This window comes from Eubalaena glacialis, chromosome 3 (assembly GCF_028564815.1).
Source record: "Eubalaena glacialis isolate mEubGla1 chromosome 3, mEubGla1.1.hap2.+ XY, whole genome shotgun sequence".
In the NCBI taxonomy this organism is placed as follows: Eukaryota; Metazoa; Chordata; class Mammalia; order Artiodactyla; family Balaenidae; genus Eubalaena; species Eubalaena glacialis.
Window position 1 is genome coordinate 180734566 of NC_083718.1, and position 21472 is coordinate 180756037.

Genomic DNA, 21472 nt, shown 5'->3' on the forward strand with positions numbered 1-21472 from the left:
GTCTTAGTTGCTCCACAGCATGTGGGATCTTCCCAGACCGGGAATCAAACCCGTGTCCCCTGCATTGGCAGGTGGATTCTTAACCACTGCGCCACCAGGGAAGTGCCAGCCATTGATTTTAAAATTTCATTTAATGTATTTTTCATTCCTAGAAGTTCTATTGGGTTCTTTTTCAAAACTCCATGGTCATTTTTATAATCTCTTGCTCCATGTTCAGTTTGACTCTTTTGAATTGATTCAGTTCTTTAAATTGAATGTGGCTAGAGAAAAATACGTAACCCTTTTGAGAAATGGTGCTGTGAAAATGATCAGAGAAACGGGCCAGTTGCTGGAGGAGATGTAGGGTCAAAAAAAAAAAAAGGTTGAGAAATTACTTCAAGGTAAGAAAGAGATTTGTATGGTGATGAGAACGACCCAGCAGACAGGGGCCGGCTGATGGGGCAATGTCCTTGTATAGGGGAGAATAGACAGGTCCAATGCACAGAGGGAGTAAAGGGGCTCGGGTACGAGCTGGAGAGTTCACTTGATGGTCACAGTGGGAATGCAGAGCAGAGTCACATAGGTTGGAATGAAGTGATGGATGGATGTGGGCCATCTCTTCTGGTTGCTTCTGCTTCCTTAGTACATAGGAAGGAATGTCATTAAGCTGAGAAGGAGGATGGGGAAGAGATGCCTGAGCTTTGAGAGAGGGAAGGTGTGAAATGCTCATCTAGAAGAGTATGAGAGTTGAATCGGTTGGGAAGTGGAATGGGATGGGCTGGCAGCCACAAAATACCCCGTGGAGAGAAGTGGGCTGAATTTGATGAGACTGATCACCAAGGTTGTATTTTTCTAAAGCACAAATTTGACTGTGTCCATCCCCGGCTTAAAACCCTTATTCACTCCCCCTGCTCTAAACTCCTTTGTATGGCAAGGTCCTCCATGACCGCAGGTTTACCAGATCCCAATTATGCCCTTTACACCCAACAGCCCAGAGCAGCTTGCAGTTCCCCCAAACAGATTTTGCACCTCTCTGCCATGGCTCTTGCTTTTTCCACTGCTTGGAATGCCCTTCCTGCTTATGCCCTCCTATGGGGAGTCTGTCCACAACGTCTGCTTCCTGCCCCTCACCCCACCATCCCTGTACAGACTTTTCTCATCTGTTACAGCTCCTATAAATCTTCACTGGCTCTCGGTCATTTGTGGTTCTGCCTCATCCGCCCCATCAAGGTCACAGACAATGTCCTGTCCTTTCTGTGTCCCTGGTGCCCTGCACCAAGCAGGAGTTAAGACAGTGTCTGCTGAGAGGATTGACCGAGGGCTTCTAGAGGAGAGCTGGGTCAGGCCAGCAGGGGTGGTACCCAGAGTGCCATTAGTGGAATCACTGGACTGTGGAGAAGAAATCGGAACAGTGGCCAGGAAGCCGAGCCAAGGCCTGAGGTCAGGAGAAAGTAGGCCACACTCTCAAGTGGAGGGCTGAGAGGGAGACGGATGGAGAGGCTGCGGGAGTGAGGGGGAAGGGGGTGGTGCGGGGGGCGGAGCCACGTGGTCCAGGACACACGTCTTTGAACACTGAGCACCTGGCAGAGTGACTCTGCTGTCACCTGGTCCTCATGCTGGGGAGGGGCACAGGCTGCTGCGAAGTCCTTTTCTCTCTGGGGATCATAGACTTCTAAAGGTAGGAGAGATGTGAGGAGTCCCCCAGCCCCTTCATTTTCAAAGAACCAAACATTCCACTCCCAACAAGCTCCAAAGAGCCTGTAGGGAATAAGGTCAAATGCGGATCTGCAGGTGGCCTGCAGTGGGGTCAAGGGCGGAGCTTAGGGGTAAGGCTGCCTGTCCCCCCAACAAGCTGTGGTGCTGTGGGCTAGTTGCTCTGCCTGAGCCTCAGTCCTCTCATCTGTAAAAGGGGGATGACGAAGAAGACACAAAACCCAATTAAAAAATAGGCAAAGGATTTGAATAGACATACGTCCAAAGAAGATGGACAAATGACCAATGAGCACATGAAAAACTGCTCAACATCGTTAGTCCTTAGGAAAATGCAAACCACAACCACAGTGAGATACAACTCACACCCATTGGACAATAACAAGTGTTGACAAGGGTGTGCAGAGTTGAAACCTGGGTGCGTTGCTGGTGGGAATGTGAAATGGAGCAGTTGCTTTGGAAAAGCAATTTCTCAAAATAGTAAACATAGAGTTAGCATATGACCCAGCGATTCCACCCTTAGTTATCTGCTTAAGAAAAATGAAAACATACATCCACCCCAAAACTTGTATGTGAATATTCATAGCAGCATTATTCATAATGGCCCAAAATGGAAACAATTCAAATGTCCTTCATCTGGTGGATGTAGAAGCAAAATGTGGTATTTCCATTCCATAGAATACTATTTGAAAATAAAATAAAAGATTGAAATATTGAAACATCTACAATATGGATGAACCTCAAAAACATGCTAAATGAAAGATGCTAGCCTCAAACGATGACATGTTGTATGATTCCATGTATATGAAATGTCCAGAACAGACAAATCTATAAAGACATAGAATAGATTCATGAATGCCTAGGGCTGGTGGGAGGTGCTGTTTGTGCGGAAGCGGGGAGTGACTGTAAATGGACAATGTTCTAACATTAGATTGTGGTGATGGTAGCCCAACTCTGTAAATATAATAAAATGCATTGAATTGCACCCTTCAAATGGGTGAATCTTGTGGTATGTGAATTACATCTCAGTAAAGCTATTTAAAAAGAGGAGGGAAACAGTGATGTCTGTTCTGCAAGGTTGTTGTGGGGATTGAGTGAGAAACCGTGTATATGGTACCCGAGTGCCTGGAGCATAGCAGGTGCTTGTAGCAGATGCAGTGGGTGCCCCCATAGACCCGCATCCTCACTACTCCACAGCGCTCTGACCCCACTTCCGGCCACTGCCCCTCCAGGTCTTCACCTGGGGGCTTTCTCATGCCGCATCTGTTTTAGGCATGAAGTGCTGGGGAATTCACAGCTCCCTGCCCCCAAGATACACTAGATGATAGACAGGAGTTGGTGCATAGAGACCCCAGATTTCTCAGCTTGGATGCTACACTGGCTCCAGAATTTCTCCATTGGGATTGAGCTCTAGCTGCCTGCTACAAACTCCCCATTTCCTGCTCATTTCCCCACTCTCCTACTGGCATTTCCTGGGATCACCTCCCCAATAAACTACATGTTTAGGTACATGAATCCTTGTATTGGGTCAGCTTTTAGGGGTGCCCTGTCCAAGGCAGTGCTTCCCAGCACTGTGATTATGGTCCCACTGAGGCTGATCCAGTCTCCTGACCCATCTGGCCCATCGCCATCTGCTCCCAGTGTGCTGTACAGCCCTGGGCTCTCTACTCTACTCCATTTTGGAGAGGGAGGACTTTCCCTGGAAGGAGCTGAGGCCCAGGGAAGGAAAGAGAGGGACCCAAGGATTCTCCAGTTTGATGATAACTAGGTGGATTGAAGATTATTTGGCTCCTGGCACTACGTGCAAAGCACTGCCCATGTGTTATTTAATCCTCACAGCAGCTCCGCACTTTGTTTGACTGAGTTGAAAACTGAGGCTCAGAGAGGTGAAGTGACTTGCCCAAGGTCACACAGTGTTTAAGTTGTGATATTTGAATTTGAACCCAGGGCCTGAGCTCTTGGCCATGGTACTACCCTGCTTTTCTTGGAGCCCTGCTAAGCAGCTGACCCACCTCCTTTCCATTTAGACTTATGGGGACTCTGGTTTAGGGGAGGTTTTGGTTTGCTCTGCCTGCTGTTGCATTGGCCCTGAGCCCAGCTGTAAGAACACCATTCAGATGTGTCTTTGGTTGGCTGGTTTTTTTTTTTTTTTACAGATTTATGGTGGGGGGAGCCCACTCTCAAGAGAGAGCCCGGGTGCTGGACGGGGAACAAGGACGCTGGTGTGGCCTTCTTTGAGGTCCCAGTGACTCATGAACAAGGCAAGTGTCAATCTGTTTCCTGGCCCATAAACCAAGTTTATGGGGTATGCTCTTTGGATTTGCAAGGGGCTGGAAGGGCTATTGTGGAGATAGCTCTCAGGGTGGCCCTGGGGAGCCGGGGGCCTGCAGCCCTGGATTTTGGGTCAGGGACTGCTGTGAGAAAGCAGACTTACACCTGGGCAGGCTGAGTGCCACCCCAGGGGCCAGTTTGCTTTGATCAGCTGGGAGCACGGATGGGGGAGGAACTGAGGAGGAGGAAGGTAGAGGGAACTCACTTTTACTGAGCACCTAACCCCGACCTGCTGTATCGGGCACAGGACAGTCATGGAGACAAAAGCCGGTACCCGCTCTTGCAGAACCCCCATCACTTGGAGGGCAGGGAAACAAAGAAACTGACAATCACAACCACAGTGCAGTAATAACATCAGACGATGATGAGCCTCCCTGTAGGTAGAGGCTTCCCAGGCTTTATCTCATCCAATCCTCACACCGACACCAGGCGCAACCTGCTGTCACTGCCCCCATTTTACAGGCGAAGCAGCTGAGGCAGAGCAAGGCTCATTCAGTTGTGCAATGACACAGAACTAGAGCTGAGAAGAACCAGATTTGACCCCAAGCTGTCTGGCTCCAGAGTCTGCAGGCTAAGCCTCCCCTTCTACTGCCTCACCAGGGGCAGGGGGCATGCGGGAGCCCAAGGGAGGGAAAGGTCTCCTCTGTTGGGGTGGGAGTGGGGTACACGGCAGTCTCCATACTGATGCCTGGTTGTGGCTTTGAAGGACGGGTAGGAGTTAGGTGCAGAAAGGACAGGGAGGGTGTTCTGTCAGAAGGAATAGCCTGTGTATAGGTAGGGAGGCTTGAGCTAGCACGATGGGTGTGGGGAATTACAAGTGGTTCAGTACTGCTGGAGCATAAAGCAGAAGCAGGGGAGAGGTGAGGTGAGGTCATACATAGACCAGGAGCAAGACGTGGAAGACCTGTCTTGTTCGGCTAAATCATTAGGACTTTGTATAAGACACAGTCCCTGCCCTCCAGGGCCTTTCCTGAGCTTGCGGAGATGAGCCACATCATCAGGAAATGATGAATAATCCACCACCATGCAGGGACCAGTGTGGGGAGGGCAAAGGAGGGAGGTCTGCCCTGGGTCCAGGAGGGATGGGCCGTGGGGGAGACTTCCTAGAGGAGAAGCCATTTTGCTGGGTTTAATAACAAGAAGAGGTGTCGGAACAAAGGTGCAGAGGCTAGAAAGAAAGTACCAGGTTTACCTGGGGGACATGAAGAAGATGAAGGGGTGGAAGAAAGATCAGCAAAGCATATGTGATGTTCAGCCCTGCCCACCAAATGCCCCTTTGGAGTCTGACCTGGGTTCAAATTCCGACTTGCTGCTGACCGGCTGTGTGACCTTGGGCAAGTCACTAAACCTCTCTGAGCCTCAGTTACCTTCTCGCCTATGGACTGGATGGAAACAAATGATGAGGGATTGACTCACTCTGGTACCATCACCAAGATCTTGGCCATGTCAGCCAACCACCTTCACCAGGGGTCAGAAAACTTTTTCTCTAAAGTATCAAATAATAAATATTTTAAACATTGTGGGCTATTTGGTCTCTGTTGCAACTACTTAACTCTGCCACTGTAGCGTGAGAACAGCCATAGACAAAACATAAATCAATAAACATGGGTGTGTGCCAATTAAACTTTGTTTCTGGACCCTGAAATTTGAATTTCATATATTTGTCACGTGTCACAAAATATCCTTCTTTTTTTGATTCTCCACTCCCTTCCCCAGCTATTTAAAAATGTAAAAACAGGGCTTCCCTTGTGGTGCAGTGGTTGGGAATCCGCCTGCCAATGCAGGGGACATGGGTTCGAGCCTTGGCCCAGGAAGATCTCACATGCCGCGGAGCAACTAAACCTGTGCGCCACAACTACTGAGCCCGCATGCCACAACTACTGAAGCCTGTGCACCTAGAGCCCGTGCTCTGCAACAAGAGAAGCCACTGCAATGAGAAACCTGCGCACCGCACTGAAGAGTAGCCCCCGCTCGCTGCAACTAGAGAAAGCTCGCGTGCAGCAACGAAGACCCAACGCAGCCAAAAATAAATAAATAAATAAATATGTAGCTCATGAACCATACAAAAACAGGCAGTGGGACAGATTTGGCATGCCGGCCACATTTGCAGACCCCTGACCCAGACTATTATTTCTTTAGTACTTTCTTTAGATTCACTTTGTCCTACTTAAATAAATTCATTTGAAAAGGAAACTTTACATCACACCAACACCACTTAACATGAATAGAAAGTGACCATGAAAATAACATCAAAAAGCAAACTAGGGACTTCCCTTATGGCGCAGTGGTTAAGAATCCGCCTGCCAATGCAGGGGACACGGGTTTGAGCCCTGGCCTGGGAAGATCCCACATGCCGCAGACCAACTAAACCTGTGCGCCACAACTACTGAAGCCCAAGCACCTAGAGCCCGTGCTCCGCAACAAGAGAAGCCACCGCAGTGAGAGGCCTGCACACCGCAACGAAGAGTATCCCCTGCTCGCCGCAACTAGAGAAAGCCCACATGCAGCAACAAAGACCCAACACAGCCAAAAATAAATAAATAAAATTAAAAAAAAAAAAAAAAGCAAACTAGTGTAATTAAATTTTCACATGATCCAGCCCAAGGGCCCAAGCCTGGGGCCTGTTCTGTGTGCATTAAAGAGACATAGAGAGGTGTTAGGGACAAATAGAACAAGACAGACTTTCTCCTGGTCAAATTCAGGAAAAAAATATGGAAAACGAATGAACAAGAGAGTATCTCATTATATAAGTCAGTGTTTAATGCTGCATCTTGTACGGCCTAACATCCTCCTGTGGGAGGCGACATTGATGTAATCCCAGAATTGCCAGTACGGTGCCCGGCTGTGGTACTCTAGACCACTCATGGAGGCATGGTGTCCTGAGTTCTAACTGGGGTCTTTTACTATCAGGGGAGGAAAAACGCTGTCTCTGATCTGCCAGTGGGGCGTGAGTCAACCTTTATAAGTGTTTTGAAATCACCTGTTTCAATCAATCAATGACAAGTTGATGGCCAGTGCAGGGAGTTATTATTGTTAATAAAATACTAATCAAAATAACGGCGATGAATTCAGGCTGATGACAGGTTAGTGCCCAAAGGTCTCTGAGCATTGAAAAGCATCACTAAAATAATAATTAAAATTGCAGCAAGGGTGAGTCAAGGTCATGAAAGCAACTTAGGCCCAGTGGAAAAGGCAACAGAGAAAGACTCGGCATCCCACCTGCCCCTCCAGGCAGAGGCCCACAGTGGGGCTGCAGAAGGCTCGTGAAGATGAGATAGTCAGGCTGTTGGGATTTGTGAGGCCCCAAATGAGATGATGACTTTTGATGTGGGGCCTCTCACTGGGGGTTCCTGGACCTCAGTGGCCTCATCTGAGAAATGCAGATAATAATACTTCACATGCAGGAGAAAGGGGGCCGGACCAGATGAGCCCTTGCGGTCGTGTTCCTGTGCTGTCAGTTCTTCCCTGATGTGAGGCTCAAATCCTGGTGCTCTGGTCATCATTTCACCGGCCAGGTGCTCTCCACCTGGGAGAAAATATTTAACTCAGGGGTTGCAAACTTGCTACCTGGGGGCCAAATCTGGCCCTTAGATGTGTTTTCTCTCACTGGTGAAGTTAAAATTTAAAAAACAACGTAATAGTACATATTATGAAGTAATAAAAACAGGCAGAAACATACACAGTACATAATTATATAGCTCAGTGAACCGTCACATAGCAAACAGCTGTGTAACCACCAGCCAGGCCAAGAAAGAGAGCATGGCATGGCAGGTCCCCCGGGGACCCCCTCATGTCTCCTCCAATCACTTGACACCATTTAAACATTTTTTTAGTTTGACCATGTGATATCTTTTTTTCTGACACCAAATTATGTGGGTTCTTTTTCACACCAATTTTTCAACATCAACTAAGTGTCCAACAATTCAGTTCAGTTCTGACACTAACTACTTGGAATTAGCACAGACCCCACAAGTTAAGGGCTCAATCCCGCAAGACTGCACCCCACTTCAGACACCAATCACAAGTCCTGGGGGCCACCTGTACTTCTCACCAACTGGCTATAAATCCAGGGGTAGCCATAACCCCCTCCCTAGGTTTGATACTCACTAGAACAGCTCACAGAACTCAGGAAACACTTACTTACATTTACTGGTTGTTATAAAGGACACAATTCAGGAACAGCCAAGTGGAAGAGATGCACAGGTTAAGGTTATGGGCATAGGTTGATGAGCATGGAGCTTCCTTGCCCCCTCAGGGGTGCCACCTTCCAGCAACTCAATGTGTTCACCAGCTCAGAAGCTCTCTGAACATGCTGTTCAGGGTTTTTTATGGAGGTTTCATTACCTAGGTGTGATTGATTAAGTCACTGGCCATTGGTGATTGAACTCAATTTCCAGCCCCCCTTTCTTTGGGGAAGGGGAGCTGAAAGTCCCAACCCTCTAACCTTTCTGGCCACCAGCACCCATCCTGAAACTATCTAGGGCTCCCCCTCCACGAGTCATCTCATTACTATACAAAAGGCAGTAAATTACAGGGTTTTAGAAGCTCCTGGTTTAGGAACCAGGAACCGTGGATAAAGAACAAATATTTATTTTTTATTATACCACAGACAATCTTCAAGCAGGAGCAGGTAGGCTCTCTACTTTGCCACAGACCCCACCAACCCTTATTGTCTTGCACTGCCCAATTCACAGGTTTGTGTTGCCTGCTCAGCCTCTGTAGGTATTTGGAGTGATGATCCCTGCTTAACAGATGCTCTTTGTCTTAATAATAATAGAAACAGTAGTTGTCGTCATCCTCACCATCCTCATTATCTAATAATAATAATAATAAAGTAGCTATCAATTGTTGGGTATTTATAATATTCCAGGGACTGTGTTGAGCACATCAGATACAGTATCTTGTTTAATCTTTACAGATTTACAGTTTACTTTCCAAGTAAACTCTTCAACTCTCCATTTTTTCAAATAAGGAAACAAAGGATCAGAGAATTTGAGTGCATTTCCCAAGGTAACACAGCAAATAGGGAAGCTGATTGAGCCTGGACGTTGAAGTGGGATGGGGTCATGTGGGGAGTGGGACCAGGTCTAATTCTTGGGGAACAGTTTTGTGTTGTGGGAATGGCACAGGTTTGGGGGTCAGATAAGCCTGGGTTTCAACCTTCAGGCCACCACCCTGGACAAGTTATGCAGTCTTCCAGGCCTCAGGCTCCCTATCTATAACTTGGGCACAATGACAGCCACCTCACACAGTCACTGTTAGGACTGAGTGAGCTAAATGCTGGGTAGAAACTCCATAAATGATTCTTCACTGCAACCAGCCTAAGCAGAGGGATTGCTGGAAACCGGGGATCCCCATGGATCCATCCCATCTCTGCCTCCTTCAAGACCCAGTTCAAGGCCACCTCCTCCAGGAAGCCTCCCCGGGTTCCCAGCAGCCCCATTGTCCTTGTCTTTACTTTCAAATTCCCCAGGACTTTGGTTTATGGGACAACATCCCATCCCACATCTGCTGCCCCTCCCAGCCTGGTGTTCGCATTTTCTCCCCTGAATGGCTTTGACGTCCTGGAACACTCTGGACCTTGTCATTCATCACTTTTGACCCTCTGTGGGTGTCACTGGTGGGCCTGCCTGGTCCCCTCCCTGGGCAGTGGAGGCTCCTTGAGGGCAGGGGTCCAGGGGAGAGTAGACAGTAGGGTCTTGAAGACCGTCTCTCACCCCATGCCTGCTCTGGGGCTCAGCAGAGGGCATGCCTGTTGGTGGTGGACTTTGGTGGGTCTCTTGTCCCTTCTTGGCAAGGAAATGTATGGGGATGATGTTTCTTTTGCCAGAGAATATACTGGGGGTTACACACCTCTCTCATTTCACCTCCCCCGAGTTTTTTTCAGATGGTATATTAAATTTTTTTTATTTTGGTAAACTATACATAACATAAAATTTACCATTTGAGCCATTTTAAGTGTACAGTTCAGCAGTATTTAAGTACATTTACAATATTGTGCAACTATGACCACTATTTATTTCCAGAACTTTTTCATCATCCCAAACCGAAACCCTGTACCCATTAAATAATAACTCCTTGTACCCCTCCCTCTAGCCCCTCCTGACCACTCTTCCACTTTCTGTCTCTATGAATTTGCCTATTCTAGATACCTCACATAAGTGGAATCATGCAATGTTTATCCTTTTGTGTCTGGCTTATTTCACTTGGCCTAATGTTTTCTAGGTTCATCTGTGTGGTAGCATGTGTCAGAATTTCCCTTCTTTTTATGGCTGAGTAATATCCCATTGGATGTCTATACCACATTTTGTTTATTCATTCATCTGTAGATGGACACTTGGGTTATTTCCACCTTTTGGCTATTATGAATAACGCTGCTCTGAGCATTGATGTACAGTATGTGTTTTAGTCCCTGCTTTCAGTTCCTGGGTATATATTCCTAGGAACGGAACTGCTGGTAATTCTATGTTTAACTTCTTGAGAAACTACTAAACTGTTTTCCATCATGTCTGCACCATTTTACACTCCACCAGCGATGCATGAGTGTTCCAATTTCTCTACATTCTGGTCAACACTTGTTATTTCCATCCCCTCCCCCCCTTTTTTTTGATGATAGCCATCCTCGTGGGTATGAAGTGGTATATCATGTGGTAACACTATAATTTTAAGGGTAGCTCTTATAGCCCCATTTTATAGTGTGGAAAACTAAGGCTTGGAGAAGTTAAATAACTTGAGGTCACATACTTGTGCTATACGGAAGAAACTTTGTATTCTATTACAAGTTAATCACTAAAGGGATGTTGCCTATAAGCTTAAATTATAGATAATGGCCCATCTCTGAGAACCCTGCCTCCCAGGTGATGACATTAAGCTCAAATACCTTTGTTTAGCTCACGGGAAACATCCTGACCAGGCCTACCTGTGAATGACTCCAGAGGCTGACCGGAGCCAGGAAATGTTTGACTTTACTCCCTCCCCTTTCAGTATAAAAGAAGCCTGAATTCTAACTCAGGCAAGATGGTTCTTTGGGACACGAGTCCACCATCTTCTTGGTTTGCTGGCTTTCCGAATAAAGTCACTATTCCTGGCCCCAACAACTCGTCTCTTGATTTATTGTCCTGTCATGCGGTGAGCAGTACCAGCTTGGACTTGGTAACACTTGGATCTGGGATTTGAACTGGGGAGTTACAAAGCTCACTGTCTTCCCACTATCCCCACCACCCGACTTGGATTCCTTGAGAGTAGGGATTGTGCCTTCCTGTTCCTTTGTGGACACCAAGGAGGCAGGGAATTCTATCATAGAACCACTGAATTGTGGGGGAATTGAAAGGTCCTTGGAGATTGCCTATTCCAACCCCTCACTTTTCAGCTGGGAAGGCTGAGGCCCAGAGAGGGGCGATTCACACTTGAGTGAGCGGCAGGACAGAAACAGTTGTCGCAAGCCCTGGGCCTTGACCCTGTGTCCTACTGGCTACCCCAGAGGCGTCCAGCTTTCCCACTTCTGAGTGTTGTCTCTCCAGCTGCTCGCCACCCTCTTGTCTGACCCATGGCATCGCTGGGCACAGGGAGGCGGGTCTGGACTCCAGGTCAGGTGACCAATGTCCGGGTCACAGGGTATGAGCTGTGCCTCCCCAAAGCCTCCTCCAAAACAGACGTCAATCCTGCCTGTGGGCCAGGTGGTTTGAACCTCCCCGACAAGTAGGAGTGGTGGCTAACCTTGAATGGGACCACCAGAGGAGGGCGGAGATCTGGAGGCTCCTGACAACTGGCCAGACTAGCTCTTTCCCCCAGACGACGCCAGTGGTTGTCTCCAAAGGAGACCAGAAGGTCCCGAGGATGGATTCCAGTCCAATGGCAGAGGCTTGCCTCGGCTGCACGGGAGGTGGGGACCGTCTGACTTTGGGAAACCAGGGGATAAAGGGAGGGGTCTGTCCATCCACTGAATCGGGGGTTGTGCAAGTCAAAGGGACAGACTGTGGGGATAGAGAAAGAATATGGGTTTTGGCTTTTTACGGCCCGAGTTGCAGTCCTGGCGGGACCACAAATTAGCTGTGTGACGTTTGCAAGTCATTTGAGCTTCCTGAGCCTTGGTTTCCTCATCTGTAAAATGGGGATGTGAGCATGTGCTCATAGCATCACATGAGGATTAAATGATTTCCTGTGTGAATAAAGCTGAGGGAAGTAAGTGCCTGATCTTTAACAACTGCTTGGCAAGGTGAGATATAATTAATCACCATTTTCTGCCTGATCTTGAGCTGCTAGGATTGGGCTGGGTGAGGAGCTAAATGTTAGAGTTATGCCCGAAATGACCTTTCCTCCCAGTTTAGGCTCTCCTGGGAGAGGTTCTTCCCCTTCCCTCCAAGGCCCCTCTGACCCCTGATTCTCCATCTCTCACTGTTACCTGTGACATCATCTCCTTCCTCTTTGCAAAAGGTCAGCAGATGGAAACCAGTGGTGTTACTGCTCCTCCCGGGGATATTTTCATTTCAAGGGGTCCTTTAAAACCCCTGACAGCAAGGATCAGGCTCTGATGACTTCAGAAGCCTTTGCAGTGCAAAATAATATTAATAACAATAATGGCCACTTATTAACCACCTACCATGTGCCAGACGTTGCTCTGAATCCCTTATGTGCTTTCCCTTATTTAATTGTCCCAACAAAAGCATGAGGTTGGGACTTTTATTGTCACCCCACTTTATAGATGAAGAAAGTAAGGCACAGAGAACTTAAGTAAGTTGTCCCATGTCACACAGTAAGTGGCAGAGAAGGGACGCAAACCCAGGCAGCCTGACTTCAGAGCCCACTACAGCCTCTATTTAACCGAGCACTCAGTGTGCACCAGGCATGTTTTCAAGATGCTTTATACACATGATTGTCTCTACTTTCTCTGTCTGGCAATACGTTGGATTTCTCTTTTAACCCTCACACCAGCCCTATGATGTAGGTATTATTGCCTCTGATTTAAAGGTGGGAAAACGGAGGCCTGGAGAGAGAATTGCTTTCTGTTGCCTCTCCTGCTGTTGCAATATTACTTATAAAGCAAGTTTAGAATCAGAAGCTGCTTTGTCCTGAACACCCCTCCCAGCCAGGAATGGTGGGAGTGTCAGAAGTGGGAGGGAAGGCATTGGCTTTAGAGCCAGAGGTTAGGATCCCATCTCCACTATTGCTAGCTTCACAGCTCTGGGAAAATCCCAGAGCCTTGTAGAGGCTGGATAGTTTCGTGAGTACAACGGCAGAAGTTATGCCCACCTCAAGGGCCATTGTGAGCCCAAAATGAGATAAGATGCTCAGAACAGAAGGCACATAGTAGGTGCTAACCAAATTGTTTCGTTGCCCCTAAAGCTACATCTTTCGCTCCATGTCCTCATAACACTTTGCTTGGTGCCTCTCTTGGTCCCACTTACTAGAGGTGAACTAGTGTCTAGTTATTCAGGGACCTGGGTCTGGAACCTTCTTGATGTCAAAGGCCACATCCCATGCATCTTTAGATCTTCCACTTGGCCCAGTGTTTTTTGTGTTATGCAATAACTTTTTTTTCAAAGGAAAATAGCTTTTCTTTTTTTCTCCTTTTAAAAGTAATAAGTGCTCATTTTAAAATGGGGAAAGAATTTGGCTTTGTCAAATGATGTGAGGCTTAAATGAGGTGATGGTGGTGTCGTCCTTACCATTGTGGCTTGTAACTGTTATTATATATGTTATATATATATATGTTATTATTATTCAGAAAACACAGAAAGGTAGGTAAAAGAACAAAAACCATCAGCTGACCTTTTGGATGTCCTTACAGATTTTTTTCCTATGTCTATACACATAGACAAACCCACAGACATAAGATGAATACTTTAAAAGTGGGGTTTTGTAGTTTTTTTTTTCATTTTCTAATTGAAGTATAGTTGATGTACAATATTACATAAGTTACAGGTGTACAACATAGTGATTCACAATTTTTAAAGGTTACAGTTACAGTTACTACAAAATATTGGCTATATTCCCTTGCTGTAGCTTACTTATTTTATACATAATAGTTCATACCTGTTACTCCCCTACACCTGTCTTGTCCCTCCCCGCTTCCCTCTCCCCCACTGGCAACCACTAGTTTGTTCTCTGTATCTGTGAGTCTGTTTATTTTTTGTTATATTCACTAGTTTGTTTTATTTTTTAGATTCCACATATAAGTGATATGGTCTTACAGTGTTTTACAGTCTGCTTTTTCACTTCAGTGATAACTGGAGGACCTCTTTCTAAGTGTGTATTATCCTTAGGATCGCTTGAGTATGACTTCTTATGGATGTGCCGTGACGTACGTAGTCAATCCCCAGTTGCTGGACACCGAGGTGATGCCTATCATCTGAGCTGGGCTGGAAGGTGCAGGGCAGGTGTAGAGGGAGGAAGCCTCTGGCTGGCTGAGGTCTCTGCAGTTACGAAATAGCCATCGGGGAAGTCACCAAGAAGGCTGATGTGGTGACTTCTGTGGCGAGTAATTTCAAACTTGCTTTAAGGACAATTCGGGAGCTGGTCCTGTTACCAGAGTCTGGGATGAGTTCAGACGCATTCCTCCTTTTCATGGTGCTGGAAGCAGTAGGCCTACTGGGAAGAAGGGCTTTGACTCACTCCTTGCTGGCAGTCACCTCCTGGGAGGCGGGAGGCGCCCCCACTGCTGGAATGTCTGTTTCCGCAGAAATAGGACCACGAGGTCACAGAGGACCTGCCTGCCTTCCTCTGAGGGATTTTCCTGACACGTGAAAGTTTGTTTGCAAACCAGAAATCAGAGGTGAGGTACGTGAGGATTTACCTAGCTCACCTCCTAATGGAAGCAAAGCAAGCCAGTAGAGAAGCAGGAGGGTCCCCACGGGGTAAGGACTCCCCTGTCAGGCCTGCCTTGTGGTTTCTGGAACTCCCAGGGCCTCCCTGGCAACAATCCACACATCCTGGTCCCCCATGAAGCTGCAGGGCCCTCTCTCACCGTGAGGTTGGTGTGGATTTTGCAGTATCCAAGCAGGGCCTGGCTTAAGGTTTCAGACCTTTGATCTCTAGGCCCTGGAACCGGGCAAAGAATCTAGCTTCTCCTCTCCAAGCTTCAGTTTCTCCATCTGTAAAAGGGGAATGAGGTCCTTCCCTCAAATTGACGAGGTTTGGATAGAATGAGATGATCCGTGTGAAGCACTTATATGATGCCTGGCACACAAACTATTTCTGCTGGAACTGATCTGAGCAGGACAACGTGAGGAATAAGTGAAATGCCACATGTGAAGCAGAGAGAAGACTCTTAGTACCTGTTGGTTCTTGAGGTCAGGGGCCCATCTCTTTGGACAGAGGTGAACATGTCGCATCACGCAGCTAAGCCCTTTGTAGAGCTTTCCGACGATGAGAAGAATGAGGCCTGAGAGGTCATCTCCTCTGAGAGAGGGCTGTGGGCTTTAGAGTGACCTCAGAGAGCCATCCCCCTCTGCCAGGCTCCCTCCCAGGAACTTAATAGCATTTCATTTAGCCCCTACCACAACCCTATAGGGCAGAGGTTTCCTTCCTATTTTATAGATGGGGAAACTGAGGCTCAGAGAGATCCTGTATCACACATCCAGTAAGGAGCCATCTTGTTAAGCTCTGGGCTCGAAATTGATTAGGGCACATCAAAGAGAGGGGCCTTGCATCCTTGGGGCTGGACTTCTGGCTGCACTGGCAGAGGATGAGTGGCCTGGGTCTGGGGCGACAGGGTATGGCTTCTCCTTCCCAAGGAGCTCCGGGTCAGATAGATGGTGTCCTTGCCTCCCTCAAGAAGCCCTCCCTTCTTGAGATGAGGGAGACAAGGAATTGGTGGGAATGCTACAGACAAATGAATCTACAACGTGGAAGAGCAAGAGGTCCCTACCTATCCTGGTTTTGGGGGTGCAGAGTGGTTCTAGGGGGAAGTGCTACCCTGCACCCTAATCCTAACCCTAACCCTTAAAATAAAAAAGGACTGACTATGCTAAATATTTTTTTTAATGGAAGTGTAGTTGATTTACAATATTGTGTTAGTTTCGGGTGTACAGCAATGTGATTTTTTAATGTATTTTTTTCAGATTATTTTCCATTATAGGTTATTACAAGTTATTGAATATAGTTCCCTGTGTTATACAGTAAATCCTACTTGTTTATCTCTGACTGTACTAAATATTAGCTGGGATTTGGAGCAATCAAAACTCTCATACGCTGCTGAGGGGGGTGTACATTTACAGAGCCAACTTGGAAAACTGTTTGGCAGGATCTGCTAACTCTAAACATACACATATCCTGCGACACAGCAATCCCGTCCCTTGATTTCCACCCAAGAAGAACAAGTGCTATGTTCACCTAAAGACAGAGATGAGAAGGCTCACAGCAGCTTTACTCCAAATAGCCCCAAACTAGAAACCACCCAAATGTCCATCCGTGGTAGAATGGACAAATACACTGTGACATGTTCATAGCATGTAATATTACCCAGCCAAGAAGAACAGAATGCTGCCGCACTCAACTGCATGGATGGATCTCTTACAGATAAGATTGAGCAAAAGAAGTAAAAAATTTACTGTCTGATTCCGTGTACATGAGGCTAGAAAGGAATCCATGGTGAGAAAAGTCAGAACCTGATCACCTTTGGGAGGTGTCTCTGAATGGGGTCACCAGGGAGCCTTCTGTGTGTGGGAAATGAGCTGGGTGTGGAGTACCCTGGGGTGTGCATACGTTGAAATTCGTTGAGCCATGCACAGAATATTTGCTGAACGTACATTATCCCTTAATGCAAAGTCAAAACAAGACAGCAAATGAAGAAGGAGACTGCTACCAAAGCCAAGATCTGGAGGATAAGTAAGTGCTAGCTAGCGAGAAGGGGACCAGTGTCCCTGGAGGTGGAACCAGCATGTGCAAAGGCCCAGAGGCAGGAGTGCGTGGTGTTGCTTCTCATCGTGGCTCTGGGCTCATCTGATGATGCTCCTGCCCCTCGCTTCTCTGTGCCCCTTTCTACTCGAAGGCCGCCACTGTGGAACAGGGTGGCAGAACTCACTTCAATGGCTCACTTCTCAGATCAATATTTGACTGTTCCATCTTCGGGTTGTTGAGGAAGAGGCTGGAGCTGGAGCAGGACGGCTGGGACTTGGAGTTCAAAGTTGGGTTCAGAGCTCAACTGTGCCATGAATTGTGTGTTTTGGGGTAGGCCTTTCACTCCCTAAGCCTCAGGCTCCCCATCTGTAAGACGGGTCTTTAACATGTAGAGTTTCAGTGACAGAGTCAGGGTAGAGAAGATGTTTAACAGATGCCAGTCATGTGGAAATGAAGGAATAAGGCCTGAAAGCAAGGGCCTCCCCAAATTTGTGGCTCCCCCTAAAATGATCCAGCATGACCCCGCTTAGGCTTCTGCAACCCTCAGCCTTGACTTCCTGCCTCGTGGAGCTCCAACCACTCCCTAGAACGGTGCCTGGCAGGGTGCTGAGGAATGTTGACTCATGACAGCTGGTGCTTAATATATGGTCAGGTGCTGCTTTCAGCTCTGTGGACTTGTTTCATCCTCCCGGTAACCCCATGAACTACTACCATCCCATTTTACAGAGGGAGAAACTGAGGCACAGAGCAGTTGAGTAACTTGCCCACAGTCACACAGTTAATTGATTGAGCCTGGACCTGCATCCCCTGCTCGTAACCACACTGCCATACAGCCCAGCTGGCCTTCATGAGAGAGGCCTGCGGAGGCCTGGAGAAGGTGCTGGAAGCAACCAGGGCCCCCCCAAGGCTGCTGACCAAGATCAGGGATGTCCAGGCAGCCAGGACACTCTGGCGCCCTGACATCGGTGAAACCCATGCCCTTTACGAGGAAGGCAAACCCACCCAGAATAATTGTTGAGCCAGCAGGCGGCTTAAGCCGCCTGTAAGCCTGCAGATGTCCAGGAGGGATGAGGCTGGGCAACATGCTGCCGAAGTCGCCCTTTCTGCCAGCTTTTTTTTTTTTTTGACTGTTTTTATTATCATTATTGTTTTTGGGGAGGTGAGATGGGCCATCTCAAGAATTTCCCTGTGCCTTGTAAAGGATTAATTTTCACCTGTGGCATTATGGGGGACTAATAACCACTCCCTTTCCTCTGTGCCATCATGTTTTATTGCTTTCTTTCATTTCACCATGAAGAAACCTGATGGGAATATTCTAGAAACTGCAGCCTGGGGGGTGGGGATGGGGGACTCAGGGGGAGGGCAGTTCATTCTCCCTGGCAACAGGACTGGGCTCAGATGCCAGAGAGGGCCACTGGGTGTGGGATCATGGGAGATGCTTATTTTTACACCTGCTTCTTAAGACATTTATGGGCTTTTCACACTGGCATAAGCAAAAAGAATGAAAAAAAATTATGGTGATAATAGCTAATATTTATTGAGCATTTACTTCATGCTGACTTTATATGCATTATCTCATTTAACCCTTACAACCACCCTCCGGGGTAACTACTCTTATTAGTCCTGTTTCCAGATGAGGAACTGATATGCAGAAAAGTAAAGTAAATAAGGTAATGAAAAATTCAAACTACCAAAATTTTAAAAGAGATTGGCAATAGAAAGGAAGGTCCTACCAATGCCATAATGTGGATGAACTTCAAAAACATGATGCTTAGTGAAAGAAGCCAGACACGAGGGGTCCCATATTGTATGATTCCATTTATAGGGAATGTCCACAAAAAGCAAATCTAAAGAGACAGAAAGTAGATTAGTGGTTGCCCAGGGCAGGAGGTGGAAACAAGGAGTAACAGTAAATGGCATGAGAGATCATACCGGGAGAGGTGACATAGTCTAAAACTGATTTATAGTGATAGCTGTGCAACTTGGTTAATGTACTAAAAACCGTTGAAGTGGGTGGATTGTATGATATGTAAAAAAATGCCTCAATAAAGTTGTCAAACCAAAAAATGTAATTAAAATGTGAAAATCTAACATTTATTGAACACCTCTTAGGCACTTTACAGGGATTTTTTCCAGTGCCAACGGCTCATTCAGTTGTTTACCTAAACTCATCTTTGTTGAGCACCTATTATGTGCCAGGCACCATGCCAGAACATGGGGGTACAGTGGTGAACTGGACCTGGTTCATGTTCAAGATCCCTGCCCTGCTGGAAATCACGGTCTAGCAGGCGTTGGGGGGTAGGGTGGGGGTGGGGTGGAGATGACAATGAAAAAGCCAGCAATGGCAAGAGAGTGTACCTGGGGCTGTCATGTTGTAGGCATGGTGCTGGTATAGCCCAGAGGAAGCAACCCCATTCAGACCTGGCAGGTGCTGGGAGGACAGGGAGGCTGGGACCTGAAGGATGAGGGGGTAGTTAGTTGGTGAAATGGCAGAGGGGTAGAGTGGGGAAAATGAAAGTTGTTTGACCATTCATTCATTCATTCATTCTTTTGTTCATTCATTCAGTAACTGTTTACTGAGAGCCTGCCAGGGGCCTGGCACTTTGACGGGGCAGGTGGCAGAGGCAGAGGGTATAAAGGCCTTGTGGGTGAAGTCATACCCATTTCACTGATGGGCCTCAGAGAGGTAAAGTGACTTGCCAGTTTACACAGCTGGAGCAGAGATACAAACCTAAGCCAACTTTTGTTCGAAAGCCCATCTCTGGAAGAAGAGGCCAGGCAGGTCAGACACACCGCTGTGAATCTGAGGGCCACGGGTAGGTATCCTGCTAAGAAAACCCATCCTTGATCAGCAAGTGGAGGCTGGCATCCTTCCTGGGGATATTCCTTTGTCTGTTGGAACAACCCCTCCCCCCACCTGGTGAGGACCCATCTGTAGCCCCTTTGGATTATTGATGGGGGAGGTGAGAGTACCCAGGGCTGAAGGGAAGGGACCACTGATTTCACTGTCTGGCTTGGGGTGGTACTGAGCATTGGACAGGGAGTGAGGGCCAGAATTCTAGACCAGACTTTGCCACTAATTATCTGGGGCTAGTCCCCACCCTTCTCTGGGCCTCAATTCTCTTGTCTCTAAAATGGGAGCATTGGGCTTGCTGCACTCTGAGCTCTTTCTGGCTGACATTGATGACCACGACTTCTGGCTATAGAAGTCTCAGGAACTATATGGGCTGGAGGAAGGGTGACCAACTCATCCCGGTTTGCCTGGAACTTTCTGGGTTTTAGCATTGAAAGCCCCACATCAAGGAAAACTCCTCAATCCTGGGCAAATGGGGACAGTTGGTCACTCTAGCTGCAAGGGCATTAGGCTGGCCTCCCCTCTCATCTTGCCCACAAAGAGCAAGATACATAGCATCTTGCTTTTGCACCTATGTGGCCACAGAACTACTTTCTAGCCATTTTGTTTGTACAAATCATGTTTCTAGGACTCAGTTGAAAAGCCCTTCAAGTCCAGGTACCACTTCCTCCATTTCCTTCGGATCTCCTGGCCTTGCTCAGCCATCTCTTCCTGGTCAGGCTTCCCTCCCCTGCACTTCTTCCCCCGTCTCAGGATGGTCCGTTGGGTTGTCTGTCTCCATTAGCTCCCCCAGGGCTCCTGGAGCTCTTGCATTGCTCACGGCTGTTTCTCTAGTGTTAGGGCAGGGTCTGTGCTAAAGCAGGAGCTCAAAAAATAATCTTGGAGTGTCTGGGTCTCTCCAGGCCCAGGACAGGGCTGGGTGCCTCCCACCCCACCCCACCCCTCCCCTCCAGGAGGGCTTCACACTCCAATTCCAGGGCAATGCTGTTGGCAGGACAGATCCTTCAGAGAAAAGACAGCAGGGAACCACTCCCCAGGTGTGGCTTCTTGACCCTTTCTGTGGGTTAAGGTCCCTTAGGCATCTGGTGAAGCCTGTGGATCCACCTCATAATAATTTTTAAAAAATTGCATTCGGACAACAGTGAAAACAATTTTACTAAAATACAACTATCAAAGTACTAAAAAATTTTGTGATATAGTAACATGTGTTAATACATTAAGTAAGATTTATTGGTGAGTCGAATATGATCTTAATTTCAGAGTGTGGTAGCTTAAATGATACTTTGAGATATATAGAAAATGAAGGTGATGTGAAAATACCTGTGATTTCTATTAGTGACAAAATCACAGGGACTTCTACTTGTTGCCTGCATTCATGATCAAGGGAGATGCTGAATGCCATTTAGGGATTAGTGAAAATAAAGATATAATTTTTGTCCATGGCATGGACCTCTCAGAATTCTATCCTCATCCCCCCCAGGGTCCGTGAACTCCTGTTTTAAGGCAAAGGGTTTTGATTCTTTAGGTTAGATAAACAAGAAAATCCCCAAGAGAGGAGAGAACAAAGAGTGAAGAGCAGTGACCACATTGGGTTGGGTTAAAAGAAATGTTTCAAGACAGGTGAGTTTCAGCTTGGAATGTTGGAAAGGTGAGCCAATTTTCGGAAGGGAGCAAGGAACTGGGGTTGAGGGAAGGAAACCTAGGGAGGGTTTGCTCCTGTGACTGAATCAAAAACAGCCGACTAACATCACAGCCACGACC